This window comes from Chiloscyllium punctatum, chromosome 3 (assembly GCF_047496795.1).
Source record: "Chiloscyllium punctatum isolate Juve2018m chromosome 3, sChiPun1.3, whole genome shotgun sequence".
NCBI classification, from domain to species: Eukaryota; Metazoa; Chordata; class Chondrichthyes; order Orectolobiformes; family Hemiscylliidae; genus Chiloscyllium; species Chiloscyllium punctatum.
In genome coordinates, this window is record NC_092741.1 from 63775562 (window position 1) to 63791205 (window position 15644).

Below are 15644 nucleotides of genomic sequence, written 5' to 3' on the forward strand. Positions count from 1 at the left end.
GGCCACCTTGTCTGTCATTCAGTGGTCCCAATGCTAGAAATATTCTGAAGTTCAAACTTAAATAGATGGTACAACCCATGCTGTACTACTCTTCAACATGTCTATGTTTGGGTCAACTAATGGACATCTGGGCTAATCTGCAGACAATGGCTAGTCACCCTCTATTAGTGGCCCCAGCTCTTTTGCATTGCTCATAATTTCCTTTCCTCCCCCAGTACCTTGTAGGCCACAGAATAACTGGGGTCGATGCTGCTTGCAGCTGCAGTAATGAATTGGTAGAGGCAGGAATGCCACTCTCTGAGAGGTGTGCACCAAAAGGTTCTTTAATTGAAGGAAATAGCAGGCAGCAGCAACGCACAGTGTTTTGACAGTCAAGTCAAAGGCAGCAATCAGAATGTAAGCCTCACAAAAGTAATGGATACCCTTACATAGTCGACTTTATTAGTTTACAGGCCAAGCAGCAATCAGGTTATATAGGCATTCAATGAATCAAGCAAAACTTCATGGGAAATCTGGAGCAGTACCAATTTGCATTCATTTACATAAATTTGTAGTATGCAATAAGGCCAATGCCCACACATAGTGTGGCATTAAATATTTGTAGTTATCTTGCCTCTGCCAATTGAGGACTCATTGTAAAGTGTGCTGAGCCTATGTTCTACATTCACATTCTAAGGCCTAAGCAAACCACCGCTGAATGGGTTTTGTGTTCAACTCAGGTAACTGAACATGCCCTTAGCTACCTCCAACGTGTTCTGTTTTAACTGCTTTGTATTTAAAATTGTTTTTTTGCATTTATCTTTAATGTCACTGTTCTGTATCACATAGTTCCTTGAGTTTAATAATTACATTATGATATAAAGTTGTATCTTTGAAGCAAATACCATGGCAAAGTAATACTCCTTCTGATTTGTTTTTATTTTACTTGTTGTCAAACAAATGTAAGTCACTATTATGTGATTGAACCACAGACCCAACAAAATAGAGTCTAGTATCAAAAATAATTGAACTTCCAACACAAACGCAGGTGTCAGCATTCAATGTTACACAAGTGCTTTTCAGGGTGGGTACTGGTCATTGCAAGGGTTAAGGAAAGTAATGAAGAGCAACAAATTTTATAAGAATTCTCTGGTATTTGGATGGGATTAGCATTCTATATTGGCATTTGAACCAGTAAACTTCCTTCAATTACAAAGAGCTGAGTATTGTTTTAAATTGTTCTGCTGATTTTGAGCAGATTTGAATTGGAGAGTTGCAAGATTGTTTGAACCCCTTGGAACAGTTGTGCCTTTTTCATACTGATATTAAAACACATGTTGCGCTTTTGTTAACAACATAACCTGTGAACTGAGAAATGTGCTAAGATTTAGAAAGAACTAAAAAGATCCAAATACCACGTGAAACAAATAATTCTTAAATAAATCCAAATAAAATGTTTTAATTTGCCAAATGTTCGCACATCTACAATATTGTAAAGCTTTGCAATGCTTGAGTATTGTTCATCTTAAAAGCTTCATGTCATAAATTGTATCAAGTCGAACTTGCTCCTTTTAGATGATTACAGAATGTTCTGCAGATTTTAAACAATTTTTTAAAGTAGTTGAAAGCATGAAAGAATATGTTGAATTGTAGCAAAAAATTACCATAGTTCAAGCGCAAAGATGTGAGTCATAAAAAAAAGGCTATGAGAAATGAACTGAAACCGGTTTGTCACCAACACCATGCTAACAGCATAAAACCATGCATACGAAATGTTGAAAGCATCATGGGCCGAGAGAAAGCAAGCTTGGCTCCCTACCACGAAATGTTATTCTGGGATTGTCCTCTTAATGGCATCTCTCGAGGTTATTGCCTTCAAATTCTCTCTATTGTATAAGGTCACTCCGGCAGCACTGACCAAGTAGAAAAGATTCATCCAGCACAGACAATGGCAGAAGTCACCCTTTAAATGTCCCCTCTTCTATATCGTCCTATTTATTCCAAGGCTCCCCACAAAGATGTCACTGTTTGACCAGTTTCCTTCAAAACAGCTTAATTAGCTGAAAGGAAAGCTATGTCTGAGCATGTTTGTGTGAAAAAACAAAAAGCTTTCCCCTTTCAGAAAGCTCATGCACTATCTTGTCGGAAATCTCTAGTTCTGAAGAGGAGCACATAAATGAAACAGCATTCCATTCATACAAAGTCAAGTCCCTGACAACAATTTTAGTGGACCTTTCTTCAAAGCTCTTTTTCTCTTGTTACCTTTTCGCAACACACATTTTCAATGAATCTCAGCCTTTTCGTAACACACATTTTCAATGAATCTCAGCCATTCCAAAATTAACAGTAGTGATCAATGTACTGCTGCTTGGGTTAACCGGTGGCCAGCGTTCAAATGTGACATTTTAGAATGTGGTCACAGCGTTTAGAAAGAGTTTCTTAATTATTGGAAAATATTGTAACACTCAGTGCTACTTTTAACAGCTTGAAATCTGGGTCTATATTTGACACTCTAAAGGTGGTGGTGGAGGGAGTGGATGGTTTGTTTATGTGCTTTTGTTGGCCCATTTGCAATGAGCTCTCTTTGAGAGAAATTTGTGATTATGTACAGCCAGCAATGAAATGAGAGCAGCCTTAATTCATGCATTTCCTATAGCAGGTGCACATTAGCCCTTAATGACTGTTTTATATGATAACTGCGATAGTCAGCAACTGAACTAACAGTCCATAATTGTGGCTGGAAACAAAAGATAACAGTCAGCGACGCAACACTGACGTGTCTAACAGGTGCACTCTACTGCTGTTTTTGTGAGTTCAGAATAGCTGTTTGGTGAAAATAAATTAGCTAAAATAAAGTTGAAGAACTTCGGGAACTGCAGAGTACATTCTTAGGGAACTTTGCTTTAAGACCAAGGTACAAAGTAAATTGCATAACATGGCAACTGTTTCATTCAGTGAGTGTGAATTTTGTACAACTCAAAAGCAACATTGTTTAGAGAATGGCTCATTTTCTTTCTTCTCTGCCAGCGCCATTGTGCGTGTGTCAAAGGAGCATCTCTGCCATCGATCAGTTTGATGGCATCGTCTAGGACTTCCCACATTGACAAGATAAACTGCAGCTCTCCCTCCAGACAGGTACGTAACTGTGGAGAGTGCAACACTGCAGAACAGAGGCCTGGAGATCACAGAAAAGGTTTGTCCCACAGACAACACACAGGCATAGGCATCACCTTTGACATGAAATGGTGAATAGGAGTTTGTTTTCTAATTTCCACGGTTCATCTTTAGGCCACGAAATGTAAATACCAGTAAACATGCTGCAGTGGGTTCAAAAGAATAAGACGTAAAAGAGTCCCATTAGAGATACTTCAAGGGTGTTCATGTCTGAATCAATCAGACTTAGGATCCTCTTGAACTGACCTCAGGAAAAGTGGTTGGAAAATGAGTTTTGATTACAATTACAAAGAGGTGAAAAGTTTAAGAATCAGCATTTCAGAGCCAACTAATTTTATGTAATTGCACTGAGGTGATTTTGCAAAGTTCATTGAGCTGAAGTGCTCTGGAGTATCCATTACATTAAACTTCATAAAAAATGTAATATTTGGCAAACTTCTGTTTCACTGCTTTGTATATACAAGACATAATGAGGTGAATCATGTTAAAAATGCATCATTTCAGCAATTGCTAATGATTCATTTCAAGAAAACTGGCACAATGCTGTTCTGGTTTCACTCCATCTGCCAAATACTGTTACTAATAGACAATTACACTGCCTTTTGAAGCATTTGCCATTTAATACTTTGGATCAAACCTATGCATTTATACTATTCAGCTAAAATGTAAAAGCTCCCTCAAACACCCCATGGAATATTTTGATAGCTTAAGGGATACCTCATGTGCACCAAAAGAGTGATATTTATATGTTAAAAATGCTTTATTATGCTTATTCAAAGATTATATGGTTGAATTCTGCAAAATATTTGTGATTTATTGCTAATAAATGTAAACTTGGAAAGGAAGAAAACTGAGCTCGAAATCAGTAAAATATTATGACACTAGTTTGGATTCTCAAGTAAATTTCAACAATGTCACCTGAAATAACTCCACAGAGGCCACTATCCCATCACCAACTTACCCTTTATTTACAGTTGCAGAGACTTTGACACTGTTCCAGTGACCGCAGAGACAGGTGTCAGAGTGAACAGGATGTCTGACACTCCTGTTTGTAACAGTCAGCCAGGGCTCCCTGATTATACCAGATTAACAGCCCCAATCAAGGAATTCATGATCTTTGAGGTCCAGCTAGCTGACCTCATTGCAATCACTACATCCTTCCCCTTCTGAGCCTGAGGACATAGAGTTCCTGATGAAGGGCTTTTGCCCGAAACATTGATTTTACTGCTCCTTGGATGCTGCCAGAACTGCTGTGCTTTTCCAGCACCACACTAATCTAGACTCTGGTTTTCAGCATCTGCAGTCATTGTTTTTACCTGAGGACATAGACCAGTTCTTTCTCTTGTAGCTCCTCCTGGGGCATTTTAGCACTGGGTCAGGCTCCTCTAACTCTATCTCTGAAATAGGCAGCATGTAATGCACACTAACTCACCTCTTGTGACCAGAGCCTCTCTTCTTCAGCAGCAACATCCACTTGGACCATTTCAAATTCTGAAGCAACTTCAATGCTGGAATGAGAGCGAGAACCCATGGGCTTCAGAGCAGTCAGAAAGGCAGTCAAGGAGCTGGGCACCATTTGCAAGTTTGCAGCATTCATACGTTTAAAGTACTTGTTAAGGACCATCGCACATACATCACTGGACCTGGCATCATGTCAACCATGCCTCTTACCCATGCAGGGCTATTCCCATTATTCCAAAATCAAACTTCATCCCCTGAAGTAAACTGTCTCTCTCGCTTAGCAGAGTCTTTGTGTCCGACATGACAATCCTGATGCTGTTTCACCCTGCCCTCCCCCCCAGATCCGGAAAGATCAGATTTAACCTGATGCGGCATCTTCTCCCCATTAGCAACTCATTTGAAGCTGTACCCTGTAGTTGGATGAGGGAACGTCCGATAATAAAATAGGAACCAGGGCAGTTTGGTATCTAGTGAAGCTGTAGGCTGTTTCTTTACGTCTGTTTTCAAAGTTTGGACTACTCTTTCTGCCAGACCATTGAATGATGGATGGTATGGAGGTGTTCTTGTATGAGGAATACCATTTGACTTTAGGAAATACTCAAATTCCCTGGTGGTAAACAATGGGCCATTATCTGTGACTAACACTTGCAGGGTGTATCACAAAAGATGTGTGCAGTTTTTCGATCATCATCCTCATGTTTGACAAATGAATTCTATGTCGAGACTGTGTGGAGCTAGAAAAGCACAGCAGCTTATGCAGCATCTGAAGAGCAGAAGAATCAACATTTCAGGCAGGACCCTTCATCAGGAGGCTGGGAGTCTCGGGGTTGTAGAGTTAAATTGGAGGGGGTGGGGCTGGGGAGAAGGTAACTGAGAGTGAATTAGGTGGATGGAGGTAGGGGTGAAGGTAATAGGTCAGAGAGGAGGGTGGAGCGGATAGGTGGGAAGGAAGATTTTCAGGTGAGACAGACCATGGGGATGGTGCTGAGCTGGAAGGTTGGAAATGGTGGGAAGATTGGGGGAAGGGAAATGAGGAAACCGGTGAATTCCACATTGATGCCCTGGTGTTGAAGGGTCCCGAAGCGGAAGATGAGGCATTCTTCCTCCTGGTGTTGGGTGGTGAGGGATGGCGATGGAGGAGGCATGTCCTCAGGATCTGCATGTCCTCAGCAGAGTGGGAGGGGGAGTTGAAATGTTCAGCCACGGGCAGGTGGGGTTGATTGGTGCGGGTGTCCCAGAGATGTTCTCTGAAGCGCTCTGCGAGAAGGCGTCCAGTCTCCCCACTGTAGAGGTGACTGCATCGGGAGCAACGGATACAATCATGTGTGGAAGTTCAGGTACACCTACCCCCTCCCATTTATCTCTCAGCCCCCTTGCCATCCTCTAACAGTCCTGATGAAGACCTTATGCTCAAAATGTCAATTCTCCTTCTCCTCAGATGCTGCCTGACCGGCTGTGCTATCCCAGCACCACACTTTTAAACTCTGATCTAAAGCACCTACAGTCCTCACTCCCTTCTCCTGGACTGTGTGCCAGCTTGCAGTTATGCACACTTAGTATTAGATCCCACTAATGAATTCAGCCTGAAACCTCCCCACCTCTGTTCATTTAAAATTCCCTTAATGCTTATTTCTTTAACTAAACTTTGAATCACTTACCTAACTATCTCATTAAGGAGCTCTTGGGACATTATATTAACTAAAGGTACCATACAATATATATCTGATCTCTCAAGGACAACAATGTGACAGCTGTGTTTGATGATCACTATAAGAATCAAGTCTTATATATTGTGGCAACTCATAGGTGTGTGATAGAATACTAGGCATTTACTTGGATAAGTGCAGCTCCAACAACACTGAAGAAGCTTGATGACATCCAGAAAGAAGCAGCTTGCCTGATTGGCACTACATCCACAACCATTCACTTCCTCCACTACTGAGGCCAGTGTCATCAATGTGTACAGAACACATTGCAGAACTTTACCAAGGCTCCTAAGACAGCACCTTCCAAATCCCCACCCGCTGTTTTCTAGGACAAGAAGTTACATGGGAATATGATCACTTGTAAGGCCTTGTCCAAGCCACTCACCATTCTGTATTGGAAATACATCACTGTTATTTCAGCATTGCTGGGTCAACATCCTGGAATTCCCTGTCAAAGAGCATTATGGGTCTACTTACAGTAAATGGACTGCAGTATTTCTAGAAGTTAAGAATCACACAACACCAAGTTATGGTCCAACGGTATTATTTGGAAGTACAAGCTTTCAGAGCACTGCTTTTTTGTCAGGAAGCTACTGGGGCAGGATCATAGGACACAGGCTTTTTGTGCAATACATCGCATCTGTTGTGTGACACTTTGATTCTTTTACTATACATTCTGTGTCCTGTGAACCTGTACCTGATGTAGGAGCAGCACTCCAAATGGTTGTACTTCCAAATAAACTTTTTGCACTATAACTTGACATTGTGTGATTTTTAACTTTATCCACCCCAACCCAACACCAGCATCTCATGAAGGCAATTCACCACCACCTTCACAAGGACAACTAGGGACAGTCAATTAATGCTTGCCCTCCCAATGAGTAAATAGAAGATAGCAGCATCAGAGCATACTCATATGCAACAGTGTGTCGGTGAAATCTCACAGAACTGTTTAAAGTAATGGATGCAGGTTTGCTCACTGAGCTGGAAGGTTCATTTTTAGATGTTTCATCACCATTCTAGGTAATATCTCCTGTGAGCCTCCAGACAAAGCACTGCTGATGATTCCTGCTTTCTATTTATATGTTTGGGTTCCTTTGGGTTGGGGTGTGATAGGAAATGACATCACCACCCCAAAGAAACCCAAACATATAAATAGAAAGCAGGAATCATCAACAATGCTTCGTCCGGAGGCTCACTGAAGATGTTACCTTGTATGGTGATGAAACATCTGAAAATGAACCTTCCAGCTCAGCGAGCAAATCTACATCCAGAACATCAACCTGAGCTATAAATCTTCTCAAAACCCATTTAAAGTAATGTTTTGCGTGCAGAAGAAAAAGGACATTATTTCAGTAGCATGTTCGGTCTTGATATTATGCATTGGCAGTATTATACCTGACATCAGGGTCAGAAATTACAAGGTGTGCCCCATGAATCTATCATTATTCCTCTTTTGTATTTTTTTACTCTGGAAGCACACCAATTACTACATGTACACTGATAATGCCGAACTCTGTCTTTTGATCCCTCCACTAAGGCTATAGTTCATTAACCATCCAGTGTTAAATGAATTATAATTTCATCCTCTTTTGCTTAACTTTTCTCCACCCTACATATTTTCTTCTACTTTAGATTATGATCTTTAATTCTCCAACAACCAGGTTGTAAACGTTTTTCTACCTTAAAGGCATTATCAGTATAGATTATTAATGTAAGATGTAAGGTTTTTTTTCCGTTCATAGGATCCATGTGTCATCGAAATGGAAGGTGCACGGGAGAAATTTTGGTAAACTATTGCTTTGCAATGGTGAACACTTGTAGCTGATACACACTGTTGCCACCATGCGTCAGTGGTGAGGGGAGTGAAAGTTGAAGGTAGTGATGGGTATCAATCAAGTGACCTGCTTTGTCCTGGATGATGTCAAGCTTCTTGAGTGTATTGTTGGAACTGCACTTATCCAGACCATACAAAGTATTCCATTACATCATTAAATGTGTTTCAACTTGCTTCAATCTTCCTCATGTTTCTGTATTCATTTATAGTTCTGAAGAAGCGTTCATTACCTATCAGTGTTTATATAGTACCTGTTTGATTTTCAAGTACTTTTTGAATTTCTAAGTTTTGCAATTCATCTCAACCTACTCCTACAAGCTAGCTGAGAAAACAAATATTGCTGGGTATAGCTGTTTTGCCCCCAATCTTTGGAAATGCTGTTTTGTTTTCATCAGTAGCAACCCAGATTCTAAGTCAGTTTTCATTACTGTGGCACAGTAATTTAACAATATGGTCTATAGGAGCAGGGCAGGGGAGTTAATACAAATGTTAGAGAAACTTGTATTCACCCAATGTATGGCGTAAAATGTTCTACTGGCAAATATCCTTTTTTGTATTTTTAGGAAAAACATCTAGGAAAGCTTTCTCTTACTGCTAAGCACAAATTTCATCTTGATATTCAATTTTTATTGTTGATGCCAGCCTCTAACTTGAAACATTAATGGCAGCTCAAAGCTGCCATCTTTCAATACATATTTTTAATCATCATTTAAAAGTCCCAACACCTGTACTTTGTAAATATAACAGCTCGAAATTGAGGGAAACATCAATGTATCTTGTGAATAATGTTGTGTCACATATCAAATGTTCACTTATGAATTTATGCTACAATTTAAGTAAGATTGGTAATATATACAATGATACAGAAACATATTCCTTTAGTGCCCAAACTCACAACAGGGAAGCATTCCAACTGTGTCTTAGAAAATAAATCAAAGATGGTATTAGATGAAAGGAAATGGTGCATAAATTTGCCAACTGAAATGTTAAGCCTGAAGACTGGAAAATTTTAGAATTCTGCAAAGAAGGGCAAGGAAAAATGTTTTAAAAAGGAAAATAGAATATAAGATTAAGCTAGCAAAAAGCATAAAAGTAAGTTGTGAAAGATTCTAGATGTATGTCAAAGGGAAAAGATTAATAAAAAGTATTTGCATCCATTGCAAGGAGAGTCAAAAGAATTGATAATTGATAATAAAGAAATGGCAGAGAAACTAAACAAATTGCTTGGGTGAAATCTTACAGGGGTCTTTCTGAGGTGTGCTATATATTGTAATCAGACAGGAAGTCTGGTAGGTTTGATAGCAGGTGCATTATGCACTATACTTTATGCTTTTCACAAGCAGTGTGATGAGTTTCTGTCTAGGTAATGACAAGTTGCCAGTTAAGGCTGATAAAGGTACTTATTAAAGGCCTCTTTAACCAATCAACTCACTGAATTGATATGCTGCTATTAATCTTACCAAACTCTCCAAACAAGCTTAACTTTGAGTAAACCCGCCATGGAAACCAAAAGGTTTACCTAGCAGATTCAGCTCGCCACTTGCTCAAAACAACCTTCATGTTGTGTGTGATCAAACTGAAGCTCAGGGGCACAAGCCCAAGGCACTAGCGTACATGCCCATCGTTTATGTCATCTGTCTGGTACCTGCCAAACCATTATGACCATCATAGCACTCTCCAATACACTAACACGCCATTTGGGAAGAACAGACTTGCATTGAAGGGCACATCAGCAAATAACATTGAAAGGCTCCAGGAAGGATACATTGTACACACAAATAGGTACCCAGTCCAAGGACTGGACCAGACTCTACCTCAGGGCTACACAGTTTTTCTCTTCATGGTCATACAATTAGCACCTACCTACATGCTTGCACCACCCACGCCTTGCCATGCTATGCCTGTTAGCACAGGTGGAGGATGAGGGCAGACAGTTCAAGGAGAGGCAGCTGCCCTCAGGATGTCATGGGTTTATGGCACAAGAAAGAGACAGTGTTTACGCATACTCCATATGTCCTGGGACACTGTGAAGTAGCAGTGTTAGATGCTGGAGCAGGACCTGAGGGCTGCAGGAGTGGGAGGCCATCCTTTCACATTACCTGTGAAGCTCACTGCTGTGCTGAGCTTCTGTGCTAAAAGCTCTTTCCAGGGAGCGATGGGTGACCTGAATAGGATCTCTCAGTCATGCACCTACAAGTGCATCAGGACAGTTACTGTTGCCATCTGTGCAAAGTAACCCTGGTTCAATTGGATGCCCCAAGACATGGTCAATGCTGCAGTCTGGACAGAAGATTTGGAAACATACCTGTGTTCCCATGATATGGAGTCCCATTAACTGAATACTGGTGACACTGAGAGGGCACATCATAGCGTTGTAAAACTTAGCAATAGGAAGGAGTTCATTCAATTAACGTTCATGTGATCTCTCAGAATCAAATAACTCTTACAATGTAGAAAAAGGTCATTCAGCCCATTGTTGCTGTACAGGCTCTTCAACCAAGTAGCATCACCTAGTGGCAAAGTTCCTCTGCATCATTCCCACATCCTTGCACACTATTTCTCTGCGAAAGATCATCCAATGCCCTCTGATTACTTGCTGCCACTTAGAGATGTGTGCCAACTACCACGACTCACACATTTTGAGGCACTCTTACAGTCCCTTTAGTTAATCTAATTGGTCTCTAGCATTTGGGTCAACAAGATTAAAAAAGCAAACATATGTCTCAAAGACTGATGTGGGAGAAATGGATATATATTGGGGAGACATTGGCACCAGAAGTGGGGAAGGAAGGAACTGTTCCGATAGCATGGACTTCACCTGAATTGTGCTGGGACCAAAGTCCTGGTGAATTGCACAATTAGAATTGTGGATAGGGTTTTAACCTGAATATTGGGAGGAGGGTTGGGGTGTAGGTTCAGTTGCACAGAAAATTATGGAATAAGTTAAAGAGGAGAGGGCTGAGCAGAATTAACGTTTCCAGAACAAGTACAAGGACAGAGAGTATGTAAAGGGCGAGGAATCCAATTTCAGGCACAGCAGATAAGGGACAACTATGATACGGGAAGCAGTCAACACTGGACTCAGGGTGTAGTATTTTATTGCATGCAGTATATGAAAAAAGATAAATGAGCTTATAGTGAGACTGAAATGGGCAGGTAGGATGTTACAGGTATCACAAAGACGTGGTTGCTGAGGAACTGCAAAGAAAAAAAGGGCCCTATTGGAAGTTGTGTGCAGGTCTCTTAGAAAGTCAGGACATGGGGCAGAAATAAACCATGAGATAGAAAAGGTGTGTAAGAAAGACACTACTACAATGATCAAGGGGGGGAGTTCAATTTGCAGGGGGACTCGGAAAAACCAGGTTGGGAGCAGAGCTCAAGAAAAGGAATTTGTGGAATGTCTATAACATGTTCTTTGGAGCAGCTTGTTGTAGAACCCACTAGAGAACAGATAATTCTGGATTTGGTGATGTGTAATGAGGCAGACTTGATTAGGGAACTTAAGGTAAAGGCATTCCTCAGGAGCAGTGACCATGATATAATAAAATTCACCCTACAGTTTGAGAGGGAGAAGCTGGAATTAGATGTGACAGTAAAGGCAAATACAAAGACATGAGGGAGGAGCTGGCCAGAGTTGAATAGAAGGGAGTCCTAGCAGGGAGACAGTGGAGCAGCAATGGCAGGAGTTTCTACAAGTGATTCGGGAGTCACAGCAGAAATTCATCCTAAAGATGAAGAAACATAATAAGGGCTGGACAAGGGAACCATGGCTACAATGGAACATAGAACATAGAGCATTAGAGCACAGTACAGGTCCTTTGGCCCTCAATATTGCACCGACCTGTGGAACCAATCTGAAGCCCATCTATCCTACACTATTCCATTTTCATCCATATGTTTATCCAATGACCATTTAAGTGCCCTTAAAGTTGGCGAGTCTACTTACTGTTGCAAGCAGTGCATTCCGTGACCCTACTACTCTCTGAGTAAAGAAACTATCTCTGACCTATATCTATCATTCCTCAATTTAAAGCTATGTTCCCTCACGCTAACCATCACTATTTGAGGAAAAAGGCTCTCACTGTCCACCCTATCAAACCCTCTGATTGTCTTGTATGTCTCAATTAAGTCACCTCTTACCCTTCTTCTCTCTAACAAAAACAGCCTCAAGTCCGTCAGTCTTTCCTCATAAGACCTTCCCTCCATATCAGGCAATATCCTGGTAAATCTCTTGTGAACTCTTTCCAAAGCTTCCACATCCTTCCTGTAATGTGGTGAACAGAACTGTACGCAATACTCCAATGGCAGCCGCACCAGAGCATGACTTTGTGGCTCTATCAATCCCTCTACCAATAAAAGGTAACACACTGTACACCTTCTTAACAACCCTATCAACCTGGGTGGCAACTTTCAGGGATCTCTCTGCTCACCTACACTACCAAGAATCTTACTACTACCCCAGTGTTCTTTCTTCCTGTTGCTCCTTCCAAAGTAAATCACCTCACACATTTCCACATTAAACTCCATTTGCCATCTCTCAACCTAGCTCTGCAGCATATGTATGTCCCTCTGCAACATCCTCCAGCACTATCCACAACTCCACTGACCTTAATGTCATCCACAAATTTACTAACCCACCCTTCTACACAATCATCTAGGTCTTTTATAAAAATGACAAACAGCAGATCCTTGCAGTACCCCGCTAGTAATTGAACTCCAGGATGAATATTTCCCATCAACCACCACCCCCGTCTTCTTTCGGACAGGCAATTTCTGATCCAAACTGCTATATCACCCTCAATCCATGCCTCCGTATTTTGTGCAATAACCTACCGTGGGGTAACTTATCAAACACCTTACTGAAATCCATATACACCACATCAATTGCTTTACCCTCAACTACCAGAGGTCGGGGCAACATAAAAGTGAAAGAGAAAGGATACAATGTGGCGAAGATTGTAACACCCCTGTGTAAGAAGGGAGGGAGGCAGAAGACAGGAAATTATAGTTAGCCTGACCTCAGCTATCGGGAAGATTTTAGAGTCCATTACAAAGGATGAGATCGTGGAGCACTTGGAAGTGCACGGTAAAATAAGGCTGAGTTCAACATGGATTCATCAAGGGGAGGTCACGCCTTACAAATCTGTTGAAATTCTTTGATGATGTAATGAATACGTTAGACAAAGGAGAGCCAATGGACATGATCTATTTGGATTTCCAGAAAGCTTCTAACAAGGTGCCACAAAGGAAATTGAAATAAGAGCCAATGGTGTTAACGGCAAGATATTGCCATGGCTAGATGATTAACTGACTGATAGAAGGCAGACAATGTGAATAAAGGGTGTTTTTTCAGGATGGCAGCCAGTGACTAGTGGAGTTCCACAGGGATCAGTTTTGGGATCATAGCTATATATGTTATGGATCTGGACAAAAGAACTGAGGGCATTGTTGTTCAGTTTGCAGATGATACAAAGATAGGTGAAAGGGCAGGTAGTGTTAAGGAAGTGGGAAGACTGCAGAAGGACTTGGACAGGCTCGAAGAGTGGCCGAAGTAGAGGCAGATGGAATACAATATGGGAAAGTGAGGTTATGTACTTTAGTAGAAAGAATAGAGGCATACTCTATTTTATAAATGGGGAAAGGGTTGGAAATCTGAAGCACAGAGGGACTTAAGAGTCCTAGTTCAGGATTCTCTTAAGATTAACATGCAGGTTCAGTTGGTAGTTAGGAAGCCATATGTAACATTTGCATTTATTTCAAGATGGCTAGAAGAGCTGAGATATTCTGTTGAGCATGTGTAAGGTTCTGGTCACACCGCATTTGGAATATCGCAAGCAGTTTTAGGCCCTGTATTTAAAGAAGGATGTGCTGGCCTAGGAGGGGATCTAGAGGAGGCTTATAAGAATGACCATGGGAGTGAAGGACTCAACATATGAGGTGCAGTTGATGACTCTGTCTGTACTTGATGGAGGTTAGAAGGATGAGGGAGGATCTGATTGAAACTTATAGAATACTGACAGGCCTAGGTCAAGTGGACATGAAGATGTTTCCACTTTTGGGAGAGACTAGGGCACAGCCTAAGAGTGAAGGAACAACCCTTTAGAACTGAGATGAGAGGGAATTTCTTCAGCCAGATTCAATGGTGAATCTGTGGAACTCATTGCCACAGAAAGCTGTGGGGGCCAAGTCATTGAGTGCATAGGTGGATTCTAGATTTGTAAGTGCAGCAAGGCTTATGGAGAGTAGGCAAGAAAATGGAGTTGAGAACCTTATCAACCCTGGTCAAATAATGGAGGAGACTCAGTGGGCCAAATGGTAAAATTCTGCTCCTATATCTTATAGTCTATGGTCTTATGGATTGAGAGCTGGTTAACAGACATTAAAAAAAAGTTGGAAGAAAAACAATAATTTCAGACTAGCAGGTGATGACTAGATCAGTGCTTGTGCCTCACATATTTGCAAACTATGTCAATTATTTAGAAATTGAGGATTACATGTAATTGTTGCAAGTTTGAAAATGACACTAAACTTAACGATTTTTGAGAAGATTTGTACCTCAGGTTGATGATAAGTCTGTAAGTTAGCTCGCTAAGCTAAAAGGTTTGTTTTCAGATGTTTCTTCCATGACTAGGTAACATCATCAGTGAGACTCTCTGGTGAAATGCTGGTGATATGCCCTGCCTCTCTATTTATAGGTCTTGGTTTCTTAAGGTGGGTGATGTGATTTCTTTTTTTAAAAGGGAAGGTAGATGGGATCTAAGTCAATGTGTTTATTGATGGAGTTCTGGTTAGAATTCCATGCCTCTAAGAATTCTCATGTATGTCTTTGTTTCACCTGTCCTATGATGCATGTGTTTTTCCAGCCTAAGTGGTGTTTGGAAGTCTGAGTTATGGGGAGGGCACAAAGATGTTTCAATGGGATTTGGAGAGGCTAATGAGTTGACAGAAATTTGGCAGATGGAATACAGATTGGAGAAATGAAAGGTTCTTAACTTTAGGAATAAAAAATGAATATACAATATGACTTCAATGGTAAAAGGTTGGGAAGTGTTGAACTTTAAAGGGTGGCCTCGTACCAAAATCACTGAAATTTAATATGCAGTATAGTAGAAAATTAATAAGTCAATTATTGACAATATTGACCTTTATTACAATAGAATTTGGATGTAGGAGTAAAAAGTCTTACTGCAATTCTGTAAACACTTGGTGTGCGCACACCTGAAATGTTGACTGCAGCTTGGTCCCCTTGCGTACGGAATGACAGATTTGTCATAATGGAAGTATATCAAAAGTTTGCCTGACAATTTCTGGAATGCTGGGATTATCCTATGAGAAAAGATTAAATACATTGGGCCTTTCTTCTCTCGAGTTTAGAACAATGTGAGCTGATCCCTTTCAAACACACAAATCTCTTGCAGGCTCAATAGGAGAAATTAGCACGTGTCAGAATAAGTGGCTGAGATGAGGAATTTCTTCACTCAGGCAGT

General features: G+C 40.9%; 1 long non-coding RNA gene across 1 annotated transcript in view; it reads left to right on the forward strand.

Annotated features, from left to right (window-relative positions):
* LOC140459969 (uncharacterized) overlaps positions 1 to 15644 on the forward strand; it is a 40197-nt gene that overhangs the window by 18765 nt on the left and 5788 nt on the right. Inside the window, exon 2 of the long non-coding RNA XR_011953885.1 lies at positions 3007 to 3114. This is a non-coding gene — a long non-coding RNA (uncharacterized lncRNA). The remainder of the gene's footprint in view (positions 1 to 3006; positions 3115 to 15644) is intronic.